Below are 15,936 nucleotides of genomic sequence, written 5' to 3'. Positions count from 1 at the left end.
AAGAGCCAATCTATCTCAGAGGCACCCTTGCCTGGGTGGCAAGATAGAGAGAGTGCCCAAGGGGACAGTCTGTGACTCCATGTTGAGGCTGTTACAGCACCTGAGGAGTTCATACTTGTTACTGGGATGGGGAAAGCTAATTACAGAACACAACCAGTCTGGGGTTTGTGCCCTGCTCCTTGGCAGTCTGCCCTGAGACCGGCACCCACGTTCGTGAGCCACTCCACACCGCATGGATTGCTTCTGCCCTTGCTGTCCATCCTGTGGTGCTTTGGCATGTCAATGTGATGCTAATACGCTTTGCACTTCCCAATGGCTAGTAGATGTGGAGAACCGGGGACACAATCTCTGAACACTTCCAAAATGACAGAGCGACTTGGGGAACACCCATTGCAGCAGCTTCTCCAACAAGCTTCAGGGAGTGGGCAGCACTTGGGATGAAAGGCGCCTACTAATTACCTGCTGAATTCGATTGGTAACACCTTGTTATGCTGCAGCCACGTTAGCTCCGGTGCCAAAGCTTTGTCCCTCGTAATCAGCCATGTGTGAACCATCTCTTTTCAACTTCTCTAAAATATCGCCCCCTGTTTTGATGTGGATATCAGTGAAATCTATAGAGCACTATATGGGGTGTGTGGAATATGTCATGGGGGCACTTAATGGGGCCTGGAACACACTATTGACTGCTGCTTGGAGCAGCTAGTCCTGGAACCCACAAGCGGCGAGGCAGTTCTTGATTTAGTGAAGCACAGGATCTGGTCCAAGAGGTGAATATAGCTGCATTTCTCAGTAATAGCAACCCTAATACAATTAAATTTAACTTCCATGGCAGCAGGGAAGAATGCCAAAGAAACCACCACAGCAGCATTTCACTTCAGAAAGGGGAACTACACAAAAATGGGGAAGTTAGTTAAATGGAACAGAAAAGGACCAGTCAGAAGTGTGAAATGCCTTCTGTCGTCAGATGTCACCGGTGTGCTGCTCTGCTCTGTTAAATGATGATAGCAGTTGGCTGCGTGCGTGTTCCCTCTGTGTGCTGCCCCGGCTCTGCACAGATCGCTGACCCAGCAAACCCTGAGAGACCCCCCAATGACCACAGACTCCAATAAGGAACGATGGCTCCCAGCCAGGTTTATTGTCAAACAAAGCACAATAATCGTTTCCTGCAGACTCTACAGGACATGCCAAGAATTTGTGCCCCTGACAAGGCTCAGTCCGTGGCGAGATTCTCCACTGCCCCTTTGGCCAGACAAAGACAACCCCTCAGGGGTGCATTCTTATACACAGAAACAAACCAGTTACACATCACTGCTGACGTATTGAGGTGCAACCCTTCTATGTAGTAAGGTGCCGCCTCTTACCTTGTGCATGTTGGTTCGAACAAACAGCTCTAGCCACCATATTACCCTTTTGCCCCTGTCATTGGGATGGGTCAGCCTGTTCCTTGTTACGTGTGGAATGTGCAACTATGGAGGGTTCTTGGTGCCATGCTGGCACATGTTTGTATCTCTCGTGTCCAGTACCTTTTAGGTATGTGTGTTTTTGCAGCATCAGCCCTTTCCTTGCCAGCTCCTGTGAGCAGGGCCTGCCTCTGGCTCACAGCTTCACTTTGCTTTATGTTAGCAAAGTCTTGACCATTACTTTAGCTCAGGCCTCAGGCCTCATACCAGGCCTCTAATATAAGGGTTTATGTCTCAGGCCTCATCTTACCACATTCCCCCATTTTTTTCTCTTTTTATGGAGGGGGGATGTTTACCCATCGTCCCGAAAACGCATAATGCCTGGACTAAAGATAACCCAGTGGGCTAAACACTGTTATGTGGGTACCTTATTTTACCATCCATACACTCATGCCCCACTTGTCTGTTTAGTCTGCAAATTCCCTCGTATGACTGATAGACAGAATTTCTTATCCAGGTATTTTTAGTCCCTTATGGTGGGCCTGGGAACGTTAGGCCCGGGACCATGACTGAGGAATGTAGCATTATGACTGAGCCTTAGATGCACTCCCATATATTTAATATGTATGGATAATATGGAGCTAGCGTATATATTTGTAGCGTAGATGGGTCTATATGTATAGTCTGTATGTGTACATATGACACCACCTTATTGCCAAGCAAAGCCATGTCTTTCCAGTCTGCTGTGTACTCTGTCCCCTTTACTTTGGTGCCGCAGACAGAAACACTCTCCTATTAGGGCAATTGCAGTTATCAGCTGTATCGTCATTCGCAGTAGGTTGAGGGTTTGAAATACTGGGATAGGGGTCGTTATAGTGTGTCCCACAGAATTATGTCTATGAGAAGTGAACAGAAATTTGGGGTAGTGACACTACAAATGAGGCCGTTATATATAACTGGTTTGTAATTAGTTACTACACCGTACTGCCCATTTATGTTATGGGTCACTGTAAAGTTGTGCGGCCAGGGCTCAACCCTCCCTGGGGAGAAGGGGAGCCACATTGCCTCGCTACAGTCACCCTGACTGCTGGTTGTCTCCCTCTGGTAAGCTGTGCTGGGCAGGATGCAGGAACTGCTAGCTTCCGTTCCCTGGATTGCATTGCTCTGTGATACCAAACTGTGATTAAGAAAAGGAAATTCTTTGTGTTTGCAGTTGCGTTATTTGTTGGGGCAGAGACACATGTACATATCTGCAGGTCCCTGAAGCTGAGTCTGCCCAGAGCTGATCTGCAGCTGGGCGTGGCCCTGCCTGTGCTTGTGAGAGAAGGTGTTAGGAGCCTGGCTCAGCAAGCCAGGCCAAAGGGGGCCCATGGCTGCAGAACAGGTGGACTCAGTGGTATCCCAGCCATCAGGTGACTTCCCAAGGGGTCCAAACGATCACAGGAGATGGGCACTTTATTTGCCTTTTTCCAGCCCTCTGGAATCTCTCCCGTCCTCCAGGACTTTTCAGAGACAATCGCTCATGGCTCAGATGTCTCCTCAGCCAGCTCCTGGAGTGTTCCAGGATGTATTTCATCAGGCCCCGGTGCCATGAAGACATAACCTGTCTAAATAATGTTAACCTTCTTCTTTCCCTATTTTAGCCTCTGATCCTCCCTCATTCTCACTGGCATTCACTGTGTTAGACGTCCAATTGCTACTCACCTTTTTAGTGAAAACCGAAACAAAAAAGTCATTTAACACTTCTGCCATTTCCACATTTTCTGTTATTATTTCCTCCCCCCCCCCATCACTGAGTAATGGGCCTACCCTGCCCTTCGTCTTCCTCTTGCTTCTAAAGTATTTATGGAATGTTTTCTGGTTCCCTCGATGTTTCTAAGCAGTTTAATTTTGTTTTGCACTTTGACTTGTCTAATTTTTCCCCTACATACTTTGTGTTGTTTGTTCATATTCAGCCTTTGTAATTTGACCTAGTTTCCAATTTTTGTAGGCCTCTTTTTTGAATTTCAGGTCACTGAAGGTCTCCTGGGTAAGCCAGGGTGGGCTCTTGTCACACTTCCTGTCTTTCCTATGCAGTGGGATAGTTTGCTCTTGTGCCCTTATAATGTCTCTCTGAAAAACTGCCAACTGTCTTGAACTGTTTTTCCTCTTACACTTTTCCTGCTGCACAATGCTCATATTTCATACAGAGCATCCCAGGGAAGATATCACATGAACGGTCATGATCTGCTGAATCCCATTGTTCTGTCCGAAGATGTATATCATTAGTGTGAGTGAAGGTGTGAGATTTTGCTGTATGGTTGTCACTGAAATATGTTGTAAGTTTGAGAGTCACTACTACTGGTTCCCCAGTGACAACGAGAGTGGCGATCCCTTCCCAGGAGGGTGTTCAGTGACCAGTAATCAGCGGGGGTGTTGTAAAGAAGGGCTCTTACAATGCTCTAAGAGGGCTGTGCAAGCTTCACCCAATAGGGGATTGCTCAGCGTGACAAAGCAAATCCCACCAGGACATGTCTGGGCTCGTGTTTTCCAGGCACATGGACTGAGGATATAAAATAGGGGACAGCGGCATCGTGGTTTTGCCTTTCTCCTCCCCCACCTACACCGGAAGCAACAAGATCACTGGGAAGACAAAGACTTGAACTGAGGAGACTGATCCCAGGCTTAAAGGGGAAGCCTGTGTATTAAAATCTATAGCCTACCTGCAACATCCGGTGGGGAGAGAAACATTGCTTGGTACAAATACTGCCTAGTGTAATAAGGTTTAAGATTTAAACTGTGCTTACATTTGATTTTCTTTGGTAACTATCTCTGACCTTGTATGCCTACCACTTATAATTCATTTATCACAGATTTTTTTAGGAAAAGTCATGGCCAGGTCACAGGCAATAAACGAAAAATCACAGAAGCCCGTGACCTGTCCCTGACTTTCAGTAAAAATATCCCTGACAAGAGGGGTAGGCGGGTTCAGCACCCACTGCTGCTGGGGCTCCTGGGTCCCCCACCCCTGAGGTGCCTGGGAGCTCCAGGATCCCTCTGCTCCTGGGGCTGGGCTGCTGCAGGATCCCCTCACCCCCAGGCAGCTGGTAGCTGCGGGGAGTCCTCACTGCCCATTGCAGGTCGGAAGCGGCGGGGGTCCCCTGCTCTTTGTGGCAGCTGGAGAACTGCAGGGTCCGCCAGTCCCCAGCCCCGGCTAGGCAGATGCAGAGTCTGCCAGCAGGCTTCTGAGCAGGGAAATATGGTATATTCCAGAGGTGCAAGGCTGATGGCTCATGCTATTTGCTGGTGCCTTTCTCTGTGTGATTTGTGAGTGACTCAGGGAGCACTGAGGCAATCTAGCTGGGTGTGGAACGCTTGTTTTTACAAAAGCAGCCATCCGCATGCAGGCTTCACTGCTGTAAAAGTGCCTACGGGTGAGGTGCCGAGCGGACAGCGTGCACCATACTCTGCCCAAGCAGCTGAATTTGTGGCTAGAGCAGTAGCCCTTGAGAACACCCTCACCACTCAGGAGGTCGCCATATTCACAGACTCAGGCTGGGTCCTTCAGTCCCTAGGGGATTGGGTTCCAGACTGGAAAAAGAGAGGGATGAGGTCTGCAGATGGGAACCCATAGCCCATGCTGGCAAACTGACATATGTGTGGGCGTTGGCAGAGGCCGGGATACTGTGGTAGACATGGGAAAAGTCAGAGCACACAAGAAGGGGACTGAGGAGTAAAAATGGAATAATCGGGCAGATGAGGAAGCAAGGAGGGAGGCCAGAGAGGGAAAATTGTGGCAGCCAAGAAATGGGGGAGGTATAGCTCCTATAGCAGCAGCCAAAAAAGGAGACTCAGTTCAAATAGACCTAATAACCCTCCAAAGCCAGGACCCCAGGCTGGCAGAGTTAGTGACAAAGGGAAAGCACCGGGAGTGGAAAGTGTGGAGAATGAATCAAAATTAATTCTAGCAACTAAGGACAGGGAACCAGAAGCAGTCCGGGTGGTTCCTGCAGCCTTAAGAACAGAACTGATCTCCCTAGCTCGCGATGGGGGACACCGAAGAGTAGAGAAAACCTTAACCCAATTGCAGGCTGCCGGCTGGTGGCCACACATGAGCAGCGACGTGGAGCAGTTTGTAAATAACTGTCTGCCATGTGCAGCCAATAATGCTGATCCCCAAATAATCAAAGGACCTCTGAGACATCCGAGAATAGAGGGGCAAGGGCCCGCCTGCAAATTGCTTTTATTGGGCTCCTACCCAGGGCGCCAAAGGATAATCAGTATTGTCTGGTGATTGTTGGATTGCGGCCATCCCCACTCGACATAATACAGCTCAAGCCACAGCTCGGGTGCTCACTGAACAAGGAATAACCAGATGGGGCAGCCCAAGGGACATTGATTCAGACCAAGGGACTCACTTTATTGGGGAAATCACAAAAGGTATCTGCCAAGTGTTTGGGATTAAACAAAGGCTCCATATAGCTGGACACCCCCAGAGTTCAGGCCAGGTGGAGCGAACTAACCATACTCTCAAAACAGCTCTCAGAAAAGCAGTAAACCAGCAAGGGAAGGATTGGGACCAAACGCTGCCGTTCATCCTGGTGGCTACCAGGGGGTCCGTGGCATCGCACGGAGTAACTCCATTCAAGGCGATGACTGGGAGAGATGTGTGTCTCCCAGAACAGTGGTGGGTGGATGGGACACCACCTGACAACCTACAACTCTGCATCCTCACGGACCAATGGATGCAGCAGCTGTTAAAAGTTGTTGCTGACACCCGTCGGCAGGTCGCTACAGCCTTGGGAACCAACATTCGGAAAATGGACAGAAGAATGGGTCCAGTCCTAAATCCCCAAGAATGGCAGGAAGGAGACATGGTTCTGTATCGACAAGGAAAGGAAAGAGCACATAATCTCAGTCCCATCTGGGCAGGACCTGTTAGAATCTGTAACAAGGCCAGTCCCACTGTCTAGCAGCTGGAAATTCGGACAGGAAAGAAAAACATTCTGAAGTGGATTCACTCCTCACAGCTAAAATGATGGAAGGGAAACCATCCCAGTCAGTCTTAGACGAGAGGGATGCCTATTTTTGGTTCCTGGAGGAGGAGAGTGTAATTATTCATGGGAAATGGGAATCCAGAGTAGAAATAGATAGTGACCTGACAACTAATCCCTCGGAGCCAGAAGAGGAGGAGTTAAGTTCAGAGCTGGACATAATAGAAAAAACTGAAGTGGTCCCATATGAAAATATAAATATAACCCGACTAAGTGTTACAATTAAAAAAGCAGAAAGTGAAATAAATGCAATAAACTACCTGATAGTCATGGGCAAATGCCCAGGCCCCAGCGTCAGGCCCAGATACTCTCAGCTTGAGAGAAACATGATTCAGACCTCAGAGAGTCTGAATAAATGTGAGCTTTAAAATGCTTTACCACTCCCTCCCTCTTGGGTGGGGGGAGGAAATAGTCTATGTGTGTTGTGTGTTGTAGAGTCCTGTGTCAGAAGATGTCCAACAGCCCTGCCTGCGATGTGGTCTTGGTTGTGTATGTTGCTATCTGGATTCTTGTGTTTGGGGGTCTGCTCCTCTGGTGTTGGTGCACCAAAAGCCCTTGTAATCGAGACATGGGAGAACCACACATGGAAGACACTGGAGTGCGAAGTAAACAATACCCCCGACATTGCTCCAAGTCCCACATGTGTCTCAGGAGAAGGTCTCCACCTCCCGATGGATACAACCCCACTTCCGTGAGGTTAAAAGGTTTGAACAAAATAAACATCACGGTCGGAATGAGTGGGGAATCAACATGTATAATGGTTTGGACTGTAAATGATAGTCCACTTTGGCAGCTAAAGAATCCCAGAATGATTGGTGGAAACATCACTATCCTCATGCATTCCAGAACATCCCCTCTGTGGCCCGGGAGAGCAGCTTTATTGGTGGGAGGAAATGGAGGATACCACCAGACTGACCTGCCTGAGAAAACAGCCCCGGGAGACAAAACAGTCCGATTTAAATTAGAAGATGCTGCCCACTCCACTGGGAAGCAGACAAATTGGGAAAAAAACAGAATTGCAAAGAGTCACACTAGGAGAGGAATGGAAAATCCTCCTGTCCTGTTCCAACAGGAACCAGTGGCCGCTCAAAGAGGAGCACCTGTCCCCGCGATGTGGTTGGTCTGGTGTGCTAGTGAGGAAATTATCAACATGCAGGTTAGCATGACAAGAACATGGCTTCTGCGAGGGCCTCGTGGTGTAAAAAGTTGCAATATTTGGGTTCTGGACCCACCGGTCCCCAGTTAAATAGGTCCCTGTGTTGTCCGTACCAAGGTCAAAAAGCAATTGGTGGCTGACCCTACTCACTCCCTCAGAAAGGTCACTCTAGACCTCAGCTTGACAAAGGTCTCGGCGATGGAGCCCAGGCTGTGATCAATTTGTTCTACCCTTATCTGAGCATTGAAAACATTGGATGGAAACACACAATGTTCCCAAACCAGACAGGTCTAGCAGGGGACATAGAAGGGAAAAGAGAGACTCCTGGGGAGCAGCTGGAACAGGACGCGCAGTCCTAGCAGCATTCATGAGGAGGGGCTTGCACACAAGATAACTGCAATGGGAGCTCACATCCAAGATTTGGCTACACCTATTAAATTCAATCAAATGATTCGGGGGCTGGAGCACATGACTTATGAGGAGAGGCTGAGGGAACTGGGATTGTTTAGTCTGCAGAAGAGAAGAATGAGGGGGGATTTGATAGCTGCTTTCAGCTACCTGAAAGGGGGTTCCAAAGAGGATGGATCTAGACTGTTCTCAGTGGTAGAAGATGACAGAACAAGGAGTAATGGTCTCAAGTTGCAGTGAGGGAGATTTAGGTTGGACATTAGGAAAAACTTTTTCACTAGGAGGGTGGTGAAGAACTGGAATGGGTTACCTAGGGAGGTGGTGGAATCTCCTTCCTTAGAGGTTTTTAAGGTCAGGCTTGACAAAGCCCTGGCTGGGATGATTTAGTTGGGTTTGGTCCTGCTTTGAGCAGGGGGTTGGACTAGATGACCTCCTGAGGTCCCTTCCAACCCTGAGATTCTATGATTCTATGAATCAAGCTCTCTGCAATCCCAAGTAGCAAATATCTTAGAGGAAAAACCCAAGAGGAAGGGCATCACCACCTCTTGCACACTGTTGGCACTCTGCAAGCTAACACTTCTTTAGCCATGGCGTGTATGCAAATGCAAATATGGATGATTGATGATTTGGGATGGTAGGAATGGGGTGCTCCCAGTAGAAATCAGAAGCATCATTTGGAAAAATTCCACCCAAACTAAAAGAGAGTTACAGGCCTGGTGGAACATGGTAAATTTCACCTATGATAAGAGTCAGAGGAAATCACGGTCTTCGTTTTGCTAATGTCCCAAGCAGAAATAAAATAGGTTTCTCCTGTTGTGGCTTTAGGCCTCAATATTTATCAGACCATAATGGAACCTATCGACCGCAGAGTGTGGGTGGTGAAAGATGATCAGGAATGGAAGACAGTAAAATTGGAAGCCTGTTTAGAGGAACCTGGAATTGGATATGAATGTAACAAAAATGCCCTCCAACCTCAGGATGTATGTTTGGAAATAATTGAAGGAAAATGCTTTCATGCTATTAACCCATTTGTCAATAATAATTCTGTGCTTGTGTACCTAGGAAACTATAGTTTATATCTTAGAAGTTGGTGTCTATGCTTTTTGTTAATTTTGTGCAGAAAGTCAATCATAATCCTTATGAGAATAAATGTTTCTGTCATATTGTAGCAATTAGGGAATGTGATTTTGAATTTCATGTACCCACATTTAAATATAAGCAGTTAAAAGTCTCTTATATTTTGTATTCTATTGTAACACCTGTGCCCCTTGGAATGGATCTAACTTTACATGGATGGATCATAGCTTGGAATGGATCTAACTGCTTTACAAACATTGCTTGTACACCCTGATTCACAGAACCAGTTACATTCTGCAAAACAGGAAGGACGAAGAGTCCTGGTTACTGAGCATCCCAATGGCAATGAAACTAAACGGGTATTTGCCAGAATTGGCCAGGACCCATCACACCACTGGTGGGGAGCGTTATTGGGATGGTCCCCCACTGGCACAGACATTCTGAGTTTGGCCCGACACCCCATCATAGAAATTTTGGGGTGCCAGTCAGTCATGGTGTTTGTTACCAGCCTGATGACATGCTAGACCTGGCACAAAATCCGGCAATTGCAAGTCCCCCGACAGATGAGTCAGTGGTTACTGCCACCGGCACTCCTACCCCCGGGAAAGGAACATATCAAACTCATCACCGCTCCCTTACATGGGAAAGGAGGCTAAGGCGATCGCTTGTCAGTTCCTGTGCTGGTGGGCTGAGTATGGGATGCCAACAAGAAGATCATTTGCTCAGTCTTGGCTGAGAGCCTTGAGCTTTTGTTGAATCTCAACTCAGGTGCATCCAGGAAAGGTGTAACAGCGATCGTGTAAAGGCCTGTGACGAAGTGGGACTGTTTGCACTAGGGGCTGGGTACAGTTCCTAAGTATCTAGCAGCAAATGCCTGACACTCTGTCTCCTAGCAACTGATGGCCCGGCCCCTCCCTGCAAAGGTGCATCTAAAGCTGTTGGAGACAAAGGGGTCAGGTGACCTCCTGGCCCGGGAAAGAGGCAGAGGAGAGAGGAGGGGCCGGAGGGGGGCTGGGCAGATTGGAGTTGGCTGGAGAACAGAGGGGAGGCAGGGAGACCGGGCTCTGATCCCCGGGGGGGGATGGGAAGCCCCCAAAATGAACCTAACCGGGGAGATCCGGTTATCTGTGCCTGCAAGACCTGTGTTGGACTGTATTCCTGTCGCCTAAATAAACCTTCTGCTTTACTGGCTGGCTGAGAGTCCTGGTGAATCGGCAGGGAGCCCGGGGGTGCAGGGCCTGGCGCCCCCACACTTCGTGACAACTGGTGGCAGCGGTGGGATCGACTGCACCCCGTGGACGGCGCTTCCTGCAGTAAGTGACTGGGGAGCAGTAAAACGAAGGGGCGATTCACCCCTGGGCGAGTGTGGCCAGAGAGCAGGACTTTGCAGTAACAGGGTCCCCCGGGGGATCACAGCGAGCAATCCCAGGGGCGGAGGAGTCTGCAGCTCAACCCTGGCAAAGACGTGGTGACCTCAAGGACTGGCACACTAGGGGTCCCCCTGGAACACGTGGGGAGCGGCGAGCACCCCGGCCTGCGAGCGGCCAGCAGGAAGATGTATTCCCAGAAGCGCAAGTGTGAGCTGGTGGAGCTGTGCAAGCAGAGGGGGCTGCGCCATGGGAAGCTCACCAAGGCCCAGCTGATTGCCCGGCTGGAGGAGAGAGATCGCAGGAATGAACCGGTCCCTGTCTCTGAGGGAAGCAGCCGGGCAGATGCAGCGCAGGCACCAGTGTCTGGACCCGCTGGGAGTGGTCAGTCGGCCGATGAGGGCTCCCCGAGACCTCCCACCCCTAGGCGTAGGGGGAGGGGGAGGAGGAGCCCAGCTACGGAGGGCACCGTGACCCCCCCGGCCAGCCGGGAATCGTCCCGGCGACGCTCGGCCTCCGTGGAGCACAGGCGGCTGGACTTGGAGAGGGAGGTCAAACTGAGGGAGATGGAGATGGAGGACCGGCAGAAGCAGCGTGAATTCGAGGAAAGGGAGAAGGAGAAGCAATGTGAATACGAGGAAAGGGAGAAGGAGAAGCAACGTGAATACGAGGAAAGGGAGAAGGAGAAACAACGCAAACATGAGCTGGACCTGGCCCAGCTGAAAAGCAGGGAGGCCCCGGCTGCGGTGATTGAGGGGGGGCCCAAGCCTACAAAGAGCTTCGATAAGAACTTCCTGGCCCAGTGTAAGGAGGGGGAGGACATAGACACCTTCCTGACGGCCTTTGAGAATGCCTGCGCACTGCACAAGGTTGCCCCTGCAGACAGGATCCAGTGCCTCACCCCCTTACTGGACTCCACCGCCGTGGAGGTGTACAGCCGAATGAGAGGGGAGGAGGCGCGGGACTACAACCTGTTCAAAGAGGCCCTGCTCCGCGAGTTTGGGCTGACCCCGGAGATGTACCGGAAGAGGTTCCGGAGTCAACGTAAGACCCGGGATGTCACATACCTACAACTGGTCAACCGGGCACAAGGATATGCCCGCAAGTGGACGGCTGGGGCCCAAACTAAAGAGGACCTGCTTGACCTATTCGTACTGGAGCACCTGTATGAGCAGTGCCCGTCGGACCTGAAGCTGTGGTTAATGGACCAGAAGCCGGAGAATCCGCAGCATGCAGGCCGGCTGGCCGACGAGTTTGTGGACAGTCGGGCAGGGGATGGCAGGGAGGCGTCTCGAAGGAGCAGGTCTGCCTCAACGCCGAGAGAGAGTCACCATGGGACCTCCCAGAAGGAGCCGAGGGAGGGCTCCCACCAAAGGGAACCATCTGGCGTCAAGTCCAGTCGTCCCCCTCGAGGGGACCCACGAGACATGGGCTGCTATCAGTGTGGCCAACCGGGCCACGTACGGGCCCAGTGCCCCAAGCTCCGGGACAAACTGAGCAGACCAACCCCACACCGGGTCAACTTGGTAGAGACCCAGCCGGATGAGGGGCAGCGTTCGCAGGAAAAGGGGGCGGGCGAAGGAGGGAGGGGGCCCCCGGGTTGACCCCTCCGAGGGGCTGGATGCTCCCAGCCCTGAGTTTGGGGTTTACAGGGTGGGCACGGGACTACCCCTCCGAAGCGAGTGCCTTGTTCCCCTGGAGGTAGAAGGGAAGGAGGCCACTGGGTACTGGCATGCGGGCGCAGAGGTGATGCTGGCCCGGCCGGAGGTGGTGGGCTCAGATCGGATGGTGCCCAACACCTACCTGACCCTGAGGGGTGTGATCGGGACCCCATTCAGGGTGCCTGTGGCGAGGGTACACCTAAAGTGGGGGGACAAGGAGGGCCCCAAGGACGTGGGGGTGCACCCACATTTGCCCACGGAGGTGTTAATGGGGGGGACCTCGAGGACTGGCCAAGTAACACCCAGGGTGCCCTGGCCGTGAACCGTAGTCAGAGTCAATGCAGGGCTCAGCACCCTGACCCCGGGGAAAGTACTCTGGCCGAGACACCGGACCCTGACCCGGTGGGGAGGGAACGCCCAGGGACACGGCCCAGAGAGGCTGTGGGCCCAGACCCCCCACCTGCCTCCCTCCCACAATGAGCAGAAACACACTTGTCATGCCTGACTTGCATTGCATGACGTGAGCTGGAGCACAGGGTCTCTGCTAAGAGGTGCTCTGTGCTCCTAAGACGGGGCACCCTCAGGAGACCCCTGGCCTCCCCACCAGCCTGTATCTGGGGGGTCTCCAGCCAAGTGTGCCCCTGCCCATCACACTGGAGTCAGGGAGCCCAATCCCCCGGGGCCTGGGCCTGTCCAGGTGGAGGTAGTTTAGCTCGACCCTTTCGGTCGCCCAGGGGTCACAAGCAGCTCAGAGCATGGCTGGTCCCTGAGGCCACCAGGATGAAGAAGGTTCCTGTCCCAGATCTCCTGCTGCCCCCAGGGCTCTTCACTCTCTTTCTGCACAAACCTTTGCTCTCTTCATGCTGTTAGAAATTCCTTCCCAGTCACCCACGTCAGCTGCTTGCTGGGATTACGGCATGTGCTCCCCAGAGCCAGCGCTGGGTCCCTCCAGACCCACTCAGGGAGGCTGTGTAAATATTTCAAAACACCCACGAGGCCAGCGGCAGGGTCCAAAGGAAAGTAATTGTCAGAAATTCCCTAATGCATCGTTAGCCTCCGTAGCCCGGATTGTGTGGCTGCAAACGGGGGCAGGGGGCAGAGGGTCTGTGATGAGTTGGGGCTACACCTGTATAACACATGCACTTCGATTGCTCCTGGGAAGTGGTATCATGAAATCCTGCTGTATCCTGAGTTCCTACGTGTATGTGAATCCACCACTGCTGACAGGGCCGGTACCGTGCACGCCCCACACAGGCGCAACGGGAAAGGCTTAAGATTGATAATGGTGATTACACCTCACAAAAAGCCATGTTATAAAAAACATCCTCAGAAAACCCCATGTAGCTGATTCCTCTGAGGGGAGGGGAAAAGGTAGGAGCAGTGGAAAGTTACCTGGCGGAGAACAAAAGAGGCCAAGTGCTCGGGAGTGGGTAGGGGTGACGCTGGCAGAGCAGGTGCCAGCTCATGCCAAGGTCCTCGTGCCTCAATTGAACACACAAATACACGGCTGTAGTCAGTCTGGCTCACCTGCTTTAACCTTCTCACTAGCTCTTGTTTCCGTTTCCTATTGATAAATGGGTGGATAGTTTATGATAGGCCTGGCTACAAGCGTTGCCTTTGGTGTAAGATCTACCGTGCAGTTGGCCTGGAGTAAATGACTGGTCCCTGGGGACCGGGAGTAACTCGACTCTTGCTGGGAGCTTTGGCGTAAGGGACCATCTCTCACATGCTGGGCTCACCTGGGTGGCATGACGGATCGGAGGATCCACAGGGACTGTCCGTGACTCCGTGCTGAGGCTGTTATAGCGCCTGAGGAGTTCACACTTGTGAACTCTAAGTATAGATCTCACTGCCAGTCTGGGGCTTGTGCCCTGGTTTAAACTCACAAGAAGAGGGGCCGGACAGGAAGGGGATGAAGCATGGGCAGGAGACGGCAAGGCCACCGGAGCGAGGTGAGGGGCTCCAGGAGGGAGAGGTCACACAGTGTGTAGCAGCTTCCTGGGGCAGAGGGAGCTGCTTGTTTTCCTGAGCTCAGGTGGCTCCAGGGGCTCTGGGACAACCCAGGGGAGTTGGGCCCCTGCCCTGTGTGGTGAGGAGCCTGAGGCAGGGATGTACATTTCGTGTGTCTTGTTTGGGATGCTCTGCACTCTCCTGAGATCATAAAGGCGTCTGACTGGGCCAAGCGTGAGCATGGCTGAAAAGCCCCATTTCCGAGCTGGGGGAACAGACGGAGAGTTGGTGCCCAGGAGTGTGCCAGAGACACCCAGGGAGGAGCCTGTGCTGCAGCCTGCTGAGGCTCCAGGAGGGTAACACAGCTGGGGGATCCTGAGCACGGGGGCTTGGCTTCCCCTCGCAGCCAGCAAGGGGTGTCTGCTCGGATCTGTGACAGGCCCCGCGTGGTGCCCCGCGTGCTCTGTCCCTCGGCGATGACTCGCTGGATCAATGATCTGCAGGGGCCGTGCTGCGGGCCCCGTGGGATGCGTGACTGGAGGTCAGGCTGGGGAGAACATGGCAGGGTTAGCTAAGGGCGGGGACGTTCTGTGAGGTTCCCAGTTCCTAGTGCCACCCCTGACAGGGCAGAGGTTGTGTGGAACCATAGGTACCCTCCCAGAGCAGGGTCTGACTGAGGGACCCCCAGAGCCACACCAGAGCCCCCTGCCACTTGTGCCAGCGCACTCTGCCAGGCAGTCACACACCTGTTTGCTAGCGAGCAGCAGGATGCTGGGAGCCAGGACTCCTGGGTTTCACACCTGGCTCTGGGAGGGGAGTGTGGGCGAGTTGCTAGAGCAGTGGTTCCAGGTGGGACAACCAAGCCATAGAACTGGCAGACTCCAAAGTGGCTACTCAAGTGACTGAGCCTTGAGTCCGGTTCAGGCCCCGCCCTGGCCTGCCCCATTTCAGGCCATTCTGACCAGGCCTGTGGATGTTAGAGAAGATGCGAATGGCAGCACTGAAGAGATACTCGGCTGCAAGTTGGACGGTGGAAGAGGCTCTTCCCTTCCCATCACTCCTGGCCAGCCCTGGCACATAGCATGGGCCCCCCCGCAGTTCACCTCGTCCAGGCTGAAAGCTGAGCGCCCCTTCCCTGGCTTTGGGGGGCGGGGAGGCTGGAGGGGGTGATGTGCAATCTGGGTGGATGCACCTGTGTTCTTGGCTGCGGGGGAGCCCTTCCTGTCGCACTGTAACACGACGGCGTATTGTCTACGCTAGTTTGTGGAGCAGCAGCTCAGAGGAGAGGCCGGGCAGCTCAGTGGCCAGGTCCTCAGCTGGTGCCAGGGAGCTCAGCTGGTTTTCGGCAGGGGAGCGTCACTGACTGAAAGCGGCAGCGGATCAGGCCAGGAGTTGTACAGAGAATCTCATTCTGCTGCCTGCTGGCTCTGGCTCTCCCCTGCTGCCTGGACTGGCACCTCTCTCCTCCTCCACATCAGGTTTTGGTCCTCAGACCCCTGGGGGCCCCCTGGACACACCCCACTGCTGCTGCTGCTGCTGCTGCTGCTGCTGGTTCTTCTTTTTCACAGAAAGCGCCTCAGAGCTGCCTTAACTGGCCCCTCTCGAGCCATGAAGCCCTCACCCTCAGGACTGTCTGGATGTCAGATGGGAACATAAGAATATAAGAATGAACCTACTGGGTCAGACCAATGTTCCATCCAGCCCAGTGTCCTGTCTGCTGACAGTGGCCAGTGCCAGGTGCCCCAGAGGGAATGAACAGAACAGGGAATCATCAAGTGACCCATCCCCTGTCGCCCATTCCCAGCTTCTGACAGAGGCTAGGGACACCATCCCTGCCCATCCTGGCTAATAGCCAATGATGGACCTGTCCTCCAGGAACTTATT

General features: G+C 52.6%; 1 protein-coding gene across 3 annotated transcripts in view; it reads right to left on the bottom strand.

Moving 5' to 3' along the window:
* The window catches only part of LOC120395891 (C-type lectin-like), a 116,959-nt gene that overhangs the window by 78,873 nt on the left and 22,150 nt on the right, over nt 1-15,936 (bottom strand). The gene's annotated exons all lie outside the window — the stretch shown is intronic.

The sequence above is a fragment of the Mauremys reevesii genome, linkage group 1 (genome assembly GCF_016161935.1).
Source record: "Mauremys reevesii isolate NIE-2019 linkage group 1, ASM1616193v1, whole genome shotgun sequence".
Taxonomy (NCBI): Eukaryota; Metazoa; Chordata; order Testudines; family Geoemydidae; genus Mauremys; species Mauremys reevesii.
The sequence above is the reverse complement of the archived record's forward strand: the minus strand, read 5'-3'. Positions and strand labels throughout refer to the sequence as shown.